Consider the following 16,931-nt stretch of genomic DNA (forward strand, 5'->3'; position numbering starts at 1 on the left):
CATAAAAAAAAAAAAGTGTAAATAGAAATAAACATATGTGGTATCGCCGCGTGCGTAAATGTCCGCACAATAAAAATATATAGTTAGACCGCAAAGTCAATGGCGTACGCGCAAAATAAATTCCAAAGTACAAAATAGCTTATTTTTGGTCACTTTTTATATCATGAAAAAATTTATAAAAAGCGATCAAAAAGTCCGATCAATACAAAAGTAGTACCGCTAAAAACTTCAGATCACGGAGCAAAAAATTAGCCCTCATACCGCCCCATATGCAGAAAAATTTAACTGTTATAGCGGTCAGAAAATTAAAATTTTAAACTTATTAATTTTCGTGCATGTAGTTATGATTTTTTCCAGAAGTAATACAAAATCAAACCTAAATAAGTAGAGTATCATTTTAATCATATGGACCTACAGAATAATGATAAGGAGCGAGATTTTTTTTAAAACCTTTTCAGAGGAAAAGTTGCTGAGTTGCCCATAGCAACCAATCAATCGCTTCTTTCATTTTTAACAAGGTCTCTGCAAAATGAAAGAAGCGATCTGATTGGTTGCTATGGGCAACACAGCAACTTTTCCTCTGGATTGGTTTTGATAAATCTCCCTCATGGTGTCATTTTTACCGGAAAATGTACTGTAGAAACGGAAGCCCCCAAAAATTTACAAAATGGCGTTTTTTCTTCGATTTTGTCGCACAATGATTTTTTTTTCCATCTCGCCGTAGATTTTTGAGTCAAATGACTGATGTCATTACAAAGTAGAATTGGTGGCGCAAAAAATAAGCAATCATATGGATTTTTAGGTGCAAAATTTAAAGGGTTATGATTTTTAAAAGGTGAGGAGGAAAAAATGAAAGTGGAAAAACGCTCGGTCCTTAGGGGGTTAAACAACAAAGCAGTGGGCCCAATACAGGAGCAGCAGGCCTGCCCAAGGCAATGTCAAGCTGACAGGACAGCCATTGGTGCTGGGAGACCACAAATATACTGTTGGATTCCATCCTTCCTTCAAAGAATAGGGGATAAGATGTTTGATCGTGGGGGTCCTGCCGCTGGGGACCCCTGCGATCTCGGCTGCGGCACACCAGACATCCAGTGCATGGAGCGAACTTTGCTCCGTACCGGATGACTGGCGATGCGGAGCGTTGTGACGTCACGGTTGCGTCTTGCTCGTGATGTCATGCCCACGCCCCCTCAATGCAAGTCCATGGGAGGGGGCGTCACGCCCCCTCCCATAGACTTGCATTGAGGGGGCGTGGACGTGACATCACGAGCCTCCGGCGCTGCACCCGAACGCCGGGTGCAGCAGGGAGATTGCGGGGGTCCCCAGCGGCAGAACCCCTACGCTCAGGCATCTTATCCCCCCCATCCTTTGGATAGGGGATAAGATGTCTAGGGGCAGAGTACCCCTTTAAGGTATATCTGGCACATCAATGAAGGTCCATGGCTGCTTTGCAGCTCGGAACTGCTGGGTAAAAAGGATTGGGAGACAATGGGGGAGATTTATAAATACCTGTCCATAGGAAAAGTTTCCCATAGCAACCAATCAGATCGCTTCTTTCATTTTTCACAGGCCTCTGCAAAATGAAAGGTGATTTGATTGGTTGCTATGGGCAACTGGGCAACTTTTCCTATGGACAGGTTTTGATAAATCTCCCCCAATGTCCATCAATATATCATCTCCAATATTTTTTTTATTTTTTTTTACAAAATGCAAGAGGTAATATCCTTGGACACCAATATTTATGCCACGATTCACAGTGAAAGGAGGGATATAGGGGGGATTTATCAAAACCTGTGCAGAGGAAAAGTTGCCTGGTTGCCCATAGCAACCAACCAGCTCGCTTCTTTCATTTTTAACAAGGACTCTGCAAAATGAAAGAAGGGATCTGATTGGTTGCTATGGGCAACTTTTCCTTTGCACAGGTTTTGATAAATCTCCCCCATAATGATTAGGTGCTACCCCACTCCTCCACCGCACAGAGGAGGCGCCAGCAGCCACATTACTGGATAACATATCTGACAACTGACCAGTGACCAAATCTCCTGCTGTGTCAGCGACTTCAAAGCCTTTGGTGAGTAATGGATAAAGGTCTGTTCACTCCACACAATATTTGCAGAATTTCCGGCTGGAAGAAACGCGGCACACATTCTGCAAATAGTGGGCACCGGCAGAAATGACGTCATGTAAACATGGCCTAAGCCACAGCTCTACTGTGTACACATACAGCTCAGCTACATGTACATTACACATATACAGCTCTCCTGTGTACACATACAGCTCAGCTACATGTACATTACACATATACAGCTCTCCTGTGTACACATACAGCTCAGCTACATGTACATTACACATACAGCTCAGCTACATGTACATTACACATATACAGCTCTCCTGTGTACACATACAGCTCAGCTACATGTACATTACACATATACAGCTCTCCTGTGTACACATACAGCTCAGCTACATGTACATTACACATATACAGCTCTACTGTGTACACATACAGCTCAGCTACATGTACATTACACATATACAGCTCTACTGTGTACACATACAGCTCAGCTACATGTACATTACACATATACAGCTCTACTGTGTACACATACAGCTCAGCTACATGCACATTACACATATACAGCTCTACTGTGTACACATACAGCTCAGCTACATGCACATTACACACATACAGCTCTACTGTGTACACATACAGCTCAGCTACATGTACATTACACACATACAGCTCTACTGTGTACACATACAGCTCAGCTACATGTACATTACACATATACAGCTCTACTGTGTACACATACAGCTCAGCTACATGTACATTACACATATACAGCTCTACTGTGTACATATACAGCTCAGCTACATGTACATTACACATATACAGCTCTACTGTGTACACATACAGCTCAGCTACATGCACATTACACATATACAGCTCTACTGTGTACACATACAGCTCAGCTACATGTACATTACACATATACAGCTCTACTGTGTACACATACAGCTCAGCTACATGTACATTACACATATACAGCTCTACTGTGTACATATACAGCTCAGCTACATGTACATTACACATATACAGCTCTACTGTGTACACATACAGCTCAGCTACATGTACATTACACATATACAGCTCTACTGTGTACACATACAGCTCAGCTACATGTACATTACACATATACAGCTCTACTGTGTACACATACAGCTCAGCTACATGCACATTACACATATACAGCTCTACTGTGTACACATACAGCTCAGCTACATGCACATTACACATATACAGCTCTACTGTGTACACATACAGCTCAGCTACATGCACATTACACATATACAGCTCTACTGTGTACACATACAGCTCAGCTACATGCACATTACACACAGCTCTACTGTGTACACATACAGCTCAGCTACATGCACATTACACATATACAGCACTACTGTGTACACATACAGCTCCGCTACATGTACATTACACATATACAGCACTACTGTGTACACATACAGCTCAGCTACATGCACATTACACACAGCTCTACTGTGTACACATACAGCTCAGCTACATGTACATTACACATATACAGCTCTACTGTGTACACATACAGCTCACCTACATGTACATTACACATACAGCTCTACTGTGTACACATACAGCTCAGCTACATGTACATTACACATATACAGCTCTACTGTGTACACATACAGCTCTACTGTGTACACATACAGCTCAGCTACATGCACATTACACATATACAGCTCTACTGTGTACACATACTGCTCAGCTACATGTACATTACACATATACAGCAGTACTGTGCACACATACAGCTCAGCTACATGCACATTACACATATACAGCTCTACTGTGTACACATACAGCTCAGCTACATGCACATTACACACAGCCAGCTCAGCTACATGCACATTACACATATACAGCTCTACTGTGTACACATACAGCTCAGCTACATGTACATTACACATATACAGCTCTACTGTGTACACATACAGCTCAGCTACATGTACATTACACATATACAGCACTACTGTGTACACATACAGCTCAGCTACATGCACATTACACATATACAGCACTACTGTGTACACATACAGCTCAGCTACATGTACATTACACATATACAGCTCTACTGTGTACACATACAGCTCAGCTACATGCACATTACACATATACAGCACTACTGTGTACACATACAGCTCAGCTACATGTACATTACATATATACAGCACTACTGTGTACACATACAGCTCAGCTACATGTACATTACACACATACAGCTCTACTGTGTACACATACAGCTCAGCTACATGTACATTACACATATACAGCTCTACTGTGTACACATACAGCTCAGCTACATGTACATTACACATATACAGCACTACTGTGTACACATACAGCTCAGCTACATGCACATTACACACAGCTCTACTGTGTACACATACAGCTCAGCTACATGTACATTACACATATACAGCTCTACTGTGTACACATACAGCTCAGCTACATGTACATTACACATATACAGCTCTACTGTGTACACATACAGCTCAGCTACATGTACATTACACATATACAGCTCTACTGTGTACACATACAGCTCAGCTACATGTACATTACACATATACAGCTCTACTGTGTACACATACAGCTCAGCTACATGTACATTACACATATACAGCTCTACTGTGTACACATACAGCTCAGCTACATGCACATTACACATATACAGCTCTACTGTGTACACATACAGCTCAGCTACATGCACATTACACACAGCTCTGCTGCAGACATATATAACACACACATACACAGCTCTGCACCACGCACATCACACACACACAGCTCTGCTGCATACACATAACTTCAGCTCATCCAGCAGCGATCACAACCAGCACAGCAGAGTCCTGCATACACTGAGCAGATGAGCCTAGAGCAGCAGCCCCTGATCATGTGACTCCTCCTCCTCTTTCTCCATGTGACTGATCACATGACTGTGACATCATGGCAGGTGGTGTAAGCACAGGGTAAGTACACGGCTCTGTACAGTCTGCAGGTGGAGGTATGTGTGAGGTCATCAGGAGGGGTGGGGGAGGGGACAGCACCATTAACCCCTTCAGGACCTGCTCTTTATTTCCCCATTGACCATCACATGACCCAGAATTCTTTCATGTCTTTTTTCTGTTATTTCTGGGACTTGTACTTTTTATCGTCTCCTCTTCTTCCCTTCAGGTTTCTCCAACCCGGGATCCTCTGCTGATATCTTCTATATAAGAGAAGTTTCCTGATCAACCATGGAGAGAGACAGGAACAAGATGGCCGACAGGATAATAGACCTCACCCTACAGATACTCTTCAGCCTTACTGGAGAGGTGAGGGATTCTGGGAGTGATGTCACATGACCTCATTCTTATCTATGTAATAGATGGATATGACTGGAGAGGTGAGGGATTCTGGGAGTGATGTCACATGACCTCATTCTTATCTATGTAATAGATGGATATGACTGGAGAGGTGAGGGATTCTGGGAGTGATGTCACATGACCTCATTCTTATCTGTGTAATAGATGGATATGACTGGAGAGGTGAGGGATTCTGGGAGTGATGTCCCATGACCTCATTCTTATCTATGTAATAACAGATGGATATGACTGGAGAGGTGAGGGATTCTGGGAGTTATGTCACATGACCTCATTCTTATCTATGTAATAACAGATTGATATGACTGGAGAGGTGAGGGATTCTGGGAGTGATGTCACATGACCTCATTCTTATCTATGTAATACAGATGGATATGACTGGAGAGGTGAGGGGTTCTGGGAATGATGTCACATGACCTCATTCTTATCTATAATAACAGATGGGTATGACTGGTGAGGTGAGGGATTCTGGGATTGATGTCCCATGACCTCATTCTTATCTATGTAATAACAGATGGATATGACTGGAGAGGTGAGGGATTCTGGGATTGATGTCACATGACCTCATTCTTATCTATGTAATAACAGATGGATATGACTGGAGAGGTGAGGGATTCTGGGAGTCATGTCACATGACCTCATTCTTTTCTATGTAATAACAGATGGATATGACTGGAGAGGTGAGGGATTCTGGGACTGATGTCACATGACCTCATTCTTATCTATGTAATAACAGATGGATATGACTGGAGAGGTGAGGGGTTCTGGGAATGATGTCACATGACCTCATTCTTATCTATAATAACAGATGGGTATGACTGGTGAGGTGAGGGATTCTGGAAGTGATGTCCCATGACCTCATTCTTATCTATGTAATAACAGATGGATATGACTGGAGAGGTGAGGGATTCTGGGAGTCATGTCACATGACCTCATTCTTTTCTATGTAATAACAGATGGATATGACTGGAGAGGTGAGGGATTCTGGGAGTGAGGTCACATGACCTCATTCTTATCTATGTAATAACAGATGGATATGACTGGAGAGGTGAGGGATTCTGGGAGTGATGTCACATGACCTCATTCTTATCTATGGAGTAAATGGATATAATTGGAGTTGTGGCGGAGCCACTGGTTGTCTCGGGGTGTAAAGGTGAGGTGTATGGGCAGATGTTGTAGCCCAGGGGGCAAGGTGTTATTAACCACTAAATGTTCAGGACACCAGTCTGAGTTTTTTTCCGGTAACCACCCGAACGGTAGTACCTCTATCACAATGTTAGGCAGGGCAATAATAGTCCAAGACCAGGTTAGGGTTAACGGTAGCTTTACTGAGGTAGACAGATGGAAATAGTCTTTACAGCTAGGCCAGGATCCCAGAGAGGTGGCCAGTAACACAGAAGGACCTCGCAGCTTGCTGGGACTTGTAATGACTTTGACAGTTTTTAGTTCAGCCACGCTGACTATAATAGATTTTACTTTAGACTGGACTGGGTTGTAGATAGTGACAGCAGACATAGATGACTTGACTTACTGACATGTGGCTATGACTATGGTATAACACAACTTATGGACTATGACTATATATACTATAACAATTTGACTATGCATATTATGACATTTGACTATGCATAACAATACTTTATACAAGACTAGACATGACACTGGCGGATTGGGTTGCCTGAGGCTTTCTGCCCAATGCCTTGGCTACTGGAGTCCCTTGGCATTACACACTTCTCCCCAGAACACTAGTTACTTTTATGCTAGACATTTTTCTTATGCTAGACATTTTTGTAGATAACATGATGAAATGCTGCTTCTCCTGATTGGTTCAGGACAACCCCTACAAGAAAACTACCAGACATCAAAAAAATACTGTACACTATAGGGGGAATTTATCATTGTAGATAGAGCTCTTTTTTTGTCTATTTTTTAACGCAGAAATTGTGCAAGAGTTTTTTTTGCGCAAAATCTGATAGAATTCTCCATAGCCATTAACTATTTTGGGACAGTTAGGACTACTACTCCCATCATGGTCAGACTCTGCCCATGATGGGAGTTGTAGTCCAGGGGCTGAGGTGCAGATCGCAGTAGGTCATTCTCCAGAGACCCGCTGCCATCTGCATTTATTAACTGTAAAAGCCGGCGGCACATGCGGCTACACTGCGCTGCCCACCGGCTCCTGTATACTGTATCACATTTCATAATCCCCGCCCGAGAGATGGGAACTCTGATTGGTGAAAAGAAATTCACCAATCAGAGCTCCGGGGGTAATATGAATTATGAGCGGTGTATACTGGAGCCGGCGGGCAGCGCAGTGTAGCCGCATGTGCCGCCGGTTTTACAGTTAATAAATGCGGATCGCAGCGGGTCTCTGGAGAATGACCTGCTGCGATCTGCACCTCAGTCCCTGGACTATAACTCCCATCATGGACGGAGTCTGTTCATGATGGAAATAATAGTCCTAAAAGTGCCGAAGCCGGGGGATGTGCAAGTGCCATCCCTCAGCGCTGCGGTACTAAAACTACGCCCCATCATGGGAAAGACTCAGTCCCATGATGGGAGTTGTAGTCCAGGGGCTGAGGTGCAGATCGTACCGGGTCATTCTCCAGAGATCCGCTGCGATCCACATTTATTAACTGTAAAAGCCGGCGGAACATGCGGCTACACTGCGCTGGCCGCCGGCGCCTGTATACATCTCTCATAATTCATAATCCCCGCCGCCGGGAGACAGGAGCTCTGATTGGTGAATAGCTTTTCACCAATCAGAGCTCCCGTCTCCCGGGTGGGGATTATGAAATGTGATACAGTATACAGGAGCCGGCGGCAGCGCAGTGTAACACATGTGCCACCAGCTTTTACAGTTAATAAATGCCGATCGCAGGGGGTCCCTGGAGAATGACCTGGTACGATCTGCACCTCAGCCCTTGGACTACAACTCTCATCATGGACGAAGTCTGTCCATAATGGGAGTAGTAGTCCTAAAAGTCCCGCAGCTGGGGGATGTGCAAGTTCCATCCCTCAGCACTGCGGTACTACAACTACTCCCATCATGGGACAGAGTCTGTCCCATGATGGGAGTAGTAGTCCAAGGGTAGAGAACAGAGCCTTTCTGGCAGTGTGTTCCCAAACATGGAGACTCCAGCTGTTGCTTAACTACAGCCCCCATGATGGAAGTTGTAGTTTAGCAACAATTGGAGGCTCCCTGTTTATGAACACGCTGCATTATGTGCGCTCTTCCCAGGGCAGAGCGCAAAAAATATACTAACCTATATTTCTTGTTTTTCTTTCCTTCTCATTTCAGATCAGTGAATGCGGAGGACAACATCAGATTCAGTGGACTGCGACAATGACCAGCGTTTTTTTAAATTTCAATAAAATGGTTAACGAGGGCTATGGGAGATTGTTTTTTTAAATAAAAATGTTTTTTCAATGTGTTGTGTTTTTTATAATTGAATTTTCAGGCTTAGTAGTGGAAGCCGTCTTATAGACGGAATCCACTACTATGCCAGGGCTTAGCGTTAGACCCAAAATCAGCTAACACTAACCTCTGATTATTACCTTGGTACCCACCGCCACAGGGGTGCCGGGAAGAGCTGGTACCAACAGCGTCAAAAATGGCGCTCCTGGGCCTAGGCGCTAACAGGCTGGTGTTATTTAGGCTGGGGAGGGCCAGTAACAGTGGTCATCACCCACCCTGGTAACGTCAGGCTGTTGCTGCTTGGTTGGCATATGGCTGATACTGAAAATAGGGGGAACCCTATGCGTTTTTATTTTTTTAAATTTTATTTTAAACAAATAAAACGTGTGGGGTTCCCCATTTTTTCAATATGAGCCAGATGCCAACCAAGCAGCAACAGCCTGACGTTACCAGGGTGGGGCGAGGACCATTGTTACTGGCCCTCCCCAGCCTAAATAACACCAGTCTGTTACCGCTTAGGCCCAGGAGCGCCATTTTTGACGCTCTGGGCCTGTTGGTACCGGCTCTTCCCGGCATCCCTGTGGCGGTGGGTACCGGGGAGCAATAATTTGGGCTTAGTGCTAGCTGATTTTGGGGCTAAGGCTAAGCCCTGGCTTAGTAATGGATTCTGTCTATAAGACGCCTTCCACTACTAAGCCTGAAAATTCAATTATAAAAATACAACACATTGAAAAAAAAATGTTTTATTAAAAAAAAACACCCCCCCCCCCACAGCCCTTGTTAACCCTTTATTGACATTTAAAAAAACGCGGTTCATCATCGCAATCCGCCGAATCTGACGTAGTCCTCCGCATTCACGTATCTAAAATGAGAAGAAAACAAAAACAATAATACTACAACCATTTCTGTGATTTCTACACTATCAAAAAGCTGGTTTGAAATTTTTTATGTAAACTGGACTCTCATGCCTTTGAAAATATAACGTAAAGCAGACAATATACGTGGACACACCCACTTTTACAAAACTGAAGTGAATAGTGTAAACCGCGGCACAAAATTTATCAAAGAGTGCACAACTTTAGTAAATTTTGAGCAAGAGTGTAAATTAGACAGCAGTGTAAAGGGGTAGATCTGTGTCTACAATAGACAAATAATGATAAATGTCCCCCTATGACGTTTTGTGTACAACAACTACAGGACCATAAACATTTCAGTACAAGACCGTAACACTTTGTTTCTTTTTCTTTTGCACAGTAGCAACGAAAATATATTACTTTGGAATATTTACACGACTGTCCATGTATTGCTCAGCAGTCCACATACACTATAGAGTTCATTAGCTAAGAGCTCAGGTAAATCTCCTGTACCTAAGGAGTCTCTCGGCCAAAGCCAGGCACAACACTTACAAGGTTGGTTACTGCAAAACTTTCTTGACGAGTCCGTCAGGTACTGTTCTTGAACATTACTGTAGAACCTGAAACAACAAAAGTTTGTGCTTGTACACTCAAGTCAGTTAGTCATACGACCAAGTCTTTTGAATTTACTGTACACGGGTTATTTTGACAACTTTCTTTCCCAGCCTCGCCTGTTGGACTGGGCCCTAGGTTGAGAGATGAATCTAGGGTTGCGAGCCTGGGCTCCCCACATGGGGTCGACATGAGTGTCCCAGGAAACATGGGACAAACGGGAGTCAGTGATAGTCTGACTGACGACGACTACCACCTGCACCGCAGCAGCTTGCGCCTCTGGGGGAATAGCTTGTTGGTGCCCTCTGATCCAGCCAAACCTCCGCAACTGCTGGAGTAGGCCGAGGCACTTACCCGCTGGTTAGGCCACACCTCCTCAACGGCAGGAGCAGGCCTTGGTACTTCTGTTGGTGCCCGATGATCAGGCCAAACCTCCTCGCTCCTAGGAGTAGGCCTGGGCACATCTGTAAAGGAGCTTTGACGTAGATACTTGGGATCCATCGCAGGTAGATCTGGATACTCCTCTTGGACAACTGCTCCCTTGACACTTAGAGGTAGAAGACCAAAGGGATCTACTTCCCAATCTTCAGAGTGGAAATAGGCAAAAGGAATCTGTGTAGGGTTCTTAAGCCTGGTGACGGCTGCTGCCCATTCCCCTCGCAGGCTTTGCACTGGGGTATATTACACAATCTCCCCGCTCTTGAGATAATGCATGTCTGGGGGGAGATAGCCCCTCTGCACTGCCCTCCTGTTCACACGACAGCGCTACAGGGGTGGTTCACCCTCTCGGGGGTGCTCTAACTTCTGTATGTATAGGACCTCCAGCTCCTTGGTGTCCTGCTGCTGTTTCTGGCGTATCTCGAACGGCAGCAGCTTAGGTTCGCATCTCTCTAATCTCTGGGCCCTCAGTTCCTCCATGATGGCAGCAACCTCAGCGCCTCTTTTGGCCCTTTCAGGATGGGCCGGAGGAACTAAGGGGAGGGGCTTCCCTGGCAAGGGAAGGAGATGTTCTCATGTATCTGATCAATGCGGGCTCGTCGCCAAACAGCCATCTGGGTAATGGTGGCGACAAAGGACGTGCTGTTGGCTGCTTGGCCTGGGGTGCGGGCTCTGGTCTGGGGTAGATGGAGGGGTAGAGAACGCTGCCTCAGCCGAGGTACTTATTTCTGACTCCTCTGACTGTATCTTGGCCTAGGATTCCCAGCTCCGGTGATGGGGAGACAGCCTCACCGACGACAGCTCTCGTTTTGACTCCGGCGTACCTTCAGCCGGGGTTGCGGCCCACTCTCCATCGCCCTCTGGCAAGGGCACCTTCAGGTGGGCGTCTTCGGCCCCAATGGAGAGCTTGTACAGGCGATCCAATAACTCATGGAACACCTTCGCCGTGGCAATCAGCCGATCCTCCAGTTCCATCTTGGGACTCTCGGCACACGTGGTTTGCTGCGACTCTGCCATCTTCTTGCTCTTCGCCAGCGCTTCTGGTGAACTGAAGAGGTCACGCTCCACGTCGCTTCTTATACTGGTCTCCGACAAGATGGCCGCTGGCCGGAAAGACGTCATCAGCGGGGCCTGGGACCGGAAGCCACTCAGTGGTGCATCCTCTTTGTCCTCCCCCCTGGCAACAAGGGGCGGACCTTTCAAATTCCACTTCGGACTGGACATGGCAACATGATATCTGCGCCCAGGGGTGGGACGCTGGCTCTGGCGGGAACCTTTCACGCGCTTCTCGACCATTAGGTTAACCCTTGCAGGTACAGCAGACATTTTGGCCTCCGTTCTGATCTTGCACAATGTCAATTAAACTTTCACAGACTTTTTCTACAATGAACAACACAGTTTTCTTCACCTCCCACTCTACTTTAACAGCGCCACAGCAGTAACACATTACAATGAAAAAGTCCCGTACAATCTTCTGGCGCAAACTTTTTCGCAACTGCATGCGATTTACTTTGGACACAGTTCAGACTCAGACTAGGGGGGAGGACTTGCGGCTTTATGGCTAAGGCACACACCCATATCCTGTTCGTGATTCGCCAAAGTTCGCCAAAGTTGTGGCGAACCCACGGGATGTGTCGGGTGTGAAGGTTAGGTGTAGGGGGCAGATGTTGTAGCCCAAGGGCAAGGTGTTCTTAACCCATAAATGTTTGTGATGCCAGTGCAGGGTTTTCCCGGTAACCACCCGAACGGTAGTACCTCTATCCCAATGTTAGACAGGGCAATAATAGTCCAAAACCAGGTAAGGGTTAACGGTAGATTTACTGAGGTAAACAGATGGAAATAGTCTTTACAGCTAGGCCAGGATCCTAAAGAGGTGGCCGGTAACACAGAAGGACCTTGCAGCTTGCTGGGACTTGTAGTGACTTTGACAGACTTTAGTTCAGCCACTCTGACTATAATAGATTTGACTTTAGACTGGACTGGGTTGTAGATAGTGACAGCAGACATAGATGACTTGACTTACTGACATGTGGCTGTAGGTGTCTTGATGCCTTCAGATGTGCTGGACACTGGCTCTGGACGTCTGGTCTTTACTGTTCCTCAGCAGGAGTGATGCGAGAGAGATTGTAATGGCTGCCCCTCTTATAAAGGGGGGCTGAGCCAGAAGCCCATAGGTCAAGCTGCAGGTCACCTGGTTAGCTGGGGCTCTCTGGGTAACAAACACATCATGTGAACACATTATCATGTGACTAACTCAAAGGTCCTTAAAGGTCCTGTATACATGGGGCATGGGGCATGGAACATCTTAGCTATGAGGAGCGATTAAAGGAGTTACAATTGTTGTCTTGAGAAGAGACGTTTAAGGGGGAATATGATAAACGTATATAAGTATATAAATGGCCCATACAAAAAATATGGAGAAAAACTGTTCCAGGTTAAACCCCCCCAAAGGACGAGGGGGCACTCCCTCCGTCTGGAGAAGAAAAGGTTTAGTCTCAAGGGGCGACACGCCTTCTTTACCGTGAGGACTGTGAATTTATGGAGCGGTCTACCTCAGGAACTGGTCACAGCAGGAACAATTAACAGCTTTAAAACAGTATTAGATACATTCATGGAACAAAATAACATTAATGCTTATGAAGAAATATAAAATCCCATCCCTTCCCCAATATCGCGCCACACCCCTACCCCTTAATTCCCTGGTTGAACTTGATGGACATATGTCTTTTTTCGACCGTACTAACTATGTAACATAACACTATACATTACATATGTTATTATGGGGGAGACACTACAGGAGAGCCCCTAGGACACAGAGGGACTCAACCTGACAGGGCCTAAGGACTGTACAGGACTATATCCATACTGGGACATCACAGAGAGGTGAGGGATTCTGGGAGTGATGTCACATGACCTCATTCTTATCTCTGTAATAACAGATGGATATGACTGGAGAGGTGAGGGATTCTGGGAGTGATGTCACATGACCTCATTCTTATCTATGTAATAACAGATGGATATGACTGGAGAGGTGAGGGATTCTGGGAGTGATGTCACATGACCTCATTCTTATCTATGTAATAACAGATGGATATGATTGGAGAGGTGAGGGATTCTGGGAGTGATGTCACATGACCTCATTCTTATCTATGTAATAACAGATGGATATGACTGAAGAGATGAGGGATTCTGGGAGTGATGTCACATGACCTCATTCTTATCTATGTAATACAGATGGATATGACTGGAGAGGTGAGGGATTCTGGGAATGTATGTAGTGATATTAATGTGTCTCTCTATACACAGGATTACACAGTAGTGAAGAAGTCCTCTAGTGGGCGCTGTCGGGCCCTTGTGTGTGAAGAATGGGAAGGAACCCTGAGTCCAATCCCGGGGCCCCCACCTCACTCCCTGATACGTGAGGAAATGGATGAACAGAAGATCCTAGAACTGATCAACAAGATGATGGAGCTGCTGACTGGAGAGGTGACCCTGCTGGGAATGCTGGGACATTATACAGTAATGGAGGGGTCTGGTGATGACTGGAGAGGTGACACTGCTGGGAATGCTGGGACATTATACAGTAATGGAGGGGTCTGGTGATGACTGGAGAGGTGACACTGCTGGGAATGCTGGGACATTATACAGTAATGGAGGGGTCTGGTGATGACTGGAGAGGTGACACTGCTGGGACATTATACAGTAATGGAGGGGTCTGGTGATGACTGGAGAGGTGACACTGCTGGGAATGCTCGGACATTGTACAGTAATGGAGGGGTCTGGTGATGACTGGAGAGGTGACACTGCTGGGAATGCTGGGACATTATACAGTAATGGAGGGGTCTGGTGATGACTGGAGAGGTGACACTGCTGGGAATGCTGGGACATTATACAGTAATGGAGGGGTCTGGTGATGACTGGAGAGGTGACACTGCTGGGAATGCTGGGACATTATACAGTAATGGTGGGGTCTGGTGATGACTGGAGAGGTGACACTGCTGGGAATGCTGGGACATTATACAGTAATGGAGGGGTCTGGTGATGACTGGAGAGGTGACACTGCTGGGAATGCTGGGACATTATACAGTAATGGAGGGGTCTGGTGATGACTGGAGAGGTGACACTGCTGGGAATGCTGGGACATTATACAGTAATGGAGGGGTCTGGTGATGACTGGAGAGGTGACACTGCTGGGACATTATACAGTAATGGAGGGGTCTGGTGATGACTGGAGAGGTGACACTGCTGGGAATGCTGGGACATTATACAGTAATGGAGGGGTCTGGTGATGACTGGAGAGGTGACACTGCTGGGAATGCTGGGACATTATACAGTAATGGAGGGGTCTGGTGATGACTGGAGAGGTGACACTGCTGGGAATGCTGGGACATTATACAGTAATGGAGGGGTCTGGTGATGACTGGAGAGGTGACACTGCTGGGACATTATACAGTAATGGAGGGGTCTGGTGATGACTGGAGAGGTGACACTGCTGGGAATGCTGGGACATTATACAGTAATGGAGGGGTCTGGTGATGACTGGAGAGGTGACACTGCTGGGAATGCTGGGACATTATACAGTAACACCACTGGAGGGGTCGGGGTGATGACTGTATCATTGTGTGTCAGGTTCCTATAAGGTGTCAGGACGTGGCGGTCTATTTCTCCATGGAGGAGTGGGAGTATGTAGAAGGACACAAGGATCAGTACAAGGATCAGGTGATGATGGAGGATCAGCAGCCCCTCACATCAGCAGGTAATAGACATGACTATATACACACGTCCTCTCATTATTTGTATGTAAAGAATGAATTCAGTCTCTGTATGTGTTCCCTACAGTCAGATCCAGTAAGAGAACAGCAGCAGAGAGGTGTCCCCGTCCTCTTCTTCCACAGGATCAGGATCAGGTAGATGGAGATATTCCCTATGATCTGTAGAAGGGCTGTGAAGCTCTTGTGTTCAGTCTTGTTTTATCCTACAGTATTATATGCTTTATACTTGTGGAATGAGAAAGGTGGAGATGACAGGTGTTACGCCGAGCGCTCCGGGTCCCCGCTCCTCCCCGGAGCGCTCCGGTCAGATCCACTGACCCGGTGCGCTGCGATCCTGCCTCCAGCCGGGATGCGATTCGCGATGCGGGTGGCGCCCGCTCGCGATGCGCACCCCGACTCCCGTACCTGACTCGCTCTCCGTCGGTCCTGTCCCGGCGCGCGCGGCCCTGCTCCCTAGGGCGCGCGCGCGCCGGGTCTCTGCGATTTAAAGGGCCACTGCGCCGCTGATTGGCGCAGTGGTTCTAATTAGTGTGTTCACCTGTGCACTCCCTATGTATACCTCACTTCCCCTGCACTCCCTCGCCGGATCTTGTTGCCATTGTGCCAGTGAAAGCGTTTCCTTGTGTGTTCCTAGCCTGTGTTCCAGACCTCCTGCCGTTGCCCCTGACTACGATCCTTGCTGCCTGCCCCGACCTTCTGCTACGTCCGACCTTGCTTCTGTCTACTCCCTTGTACCGCGCCTATCTTCAGCAGTCAGAGAGGTTGAGCCGTTGCTAGTGGATACGACCTGGTCACTACCGCCGCAGCAAGACCATCCCGCTTTGCGGCGGGCTCTGGTGAACACCAGTAGTGACTTAGAACCGGTCCACTAGCACGGTCCACGCCAATCCCTCTCTGGCACAGAGGATCCACCTCCTGCCAGCCGGCATCGTGACAGTAGATCCGGCCATGGATCCCGCTGAAGTTCCTCTGCCAGTTGTCGCCGACCTCACCACGGTGGTCGCCCAGCAGTCACAACAGATAGCGCAACAAGGCCACCAGCTGTCTCAACTGACCGTGATGCTACAGCAGCTACTACCTCAGCTTCAGCAATCATCTCCTCCGCCAGCTCCTGCACCTCCTCCGCAGCGAGTGGCCGCTTCAGGCCTACGACTATCCTTGCCGGATAAATTTGATGGGGACTCTAAATTTTGCCGTGGCTTTCTTTCGCAATGTTCCCTGCATTTGGAGATGATGTCGGACCAGTTTCCTACTGAAAGGTCTAAGGTGGCTTTCGTAGTCAGCCTTCTGTCTGGAAAAGCTCTGTCATGGGCCACACCGCTCTGGGACCGCAATGACCCCGTCACTGCCTCTGTATACTCCTTCTTCTCGGAAATTCGA

General features: G+C 46.7%; 1 pseudogene; it reads left to right on the top strand.

Annotated features, from left to right (window-relative positions):
* Positions 1–1,889: 1,889 nt before the first annotated feature.
* The window catches only part of LOC130295682 (zinc finger protein 260-like), a 55,228-nt pseudogene continuing 40,186 nt past the window's right edge, over positions 1,890–16,931 (top strand).

The sequence above is a fragment of the Hyla sarda genome, chromosome 1, assembly GCF_029499605.1.
Source record: "Hyla sarda isolate aHylSar1 chromosome 1, aHylSar1.hap1, whole genome shotgun sequence".
In the NCBI taxonomy this organism is placed as follows: domain Eukaryota; kingdom Metazoa; phylum Chordata; class Amphibia; order Anura; family Hylidae; genus Hyla; species Hyla sarda.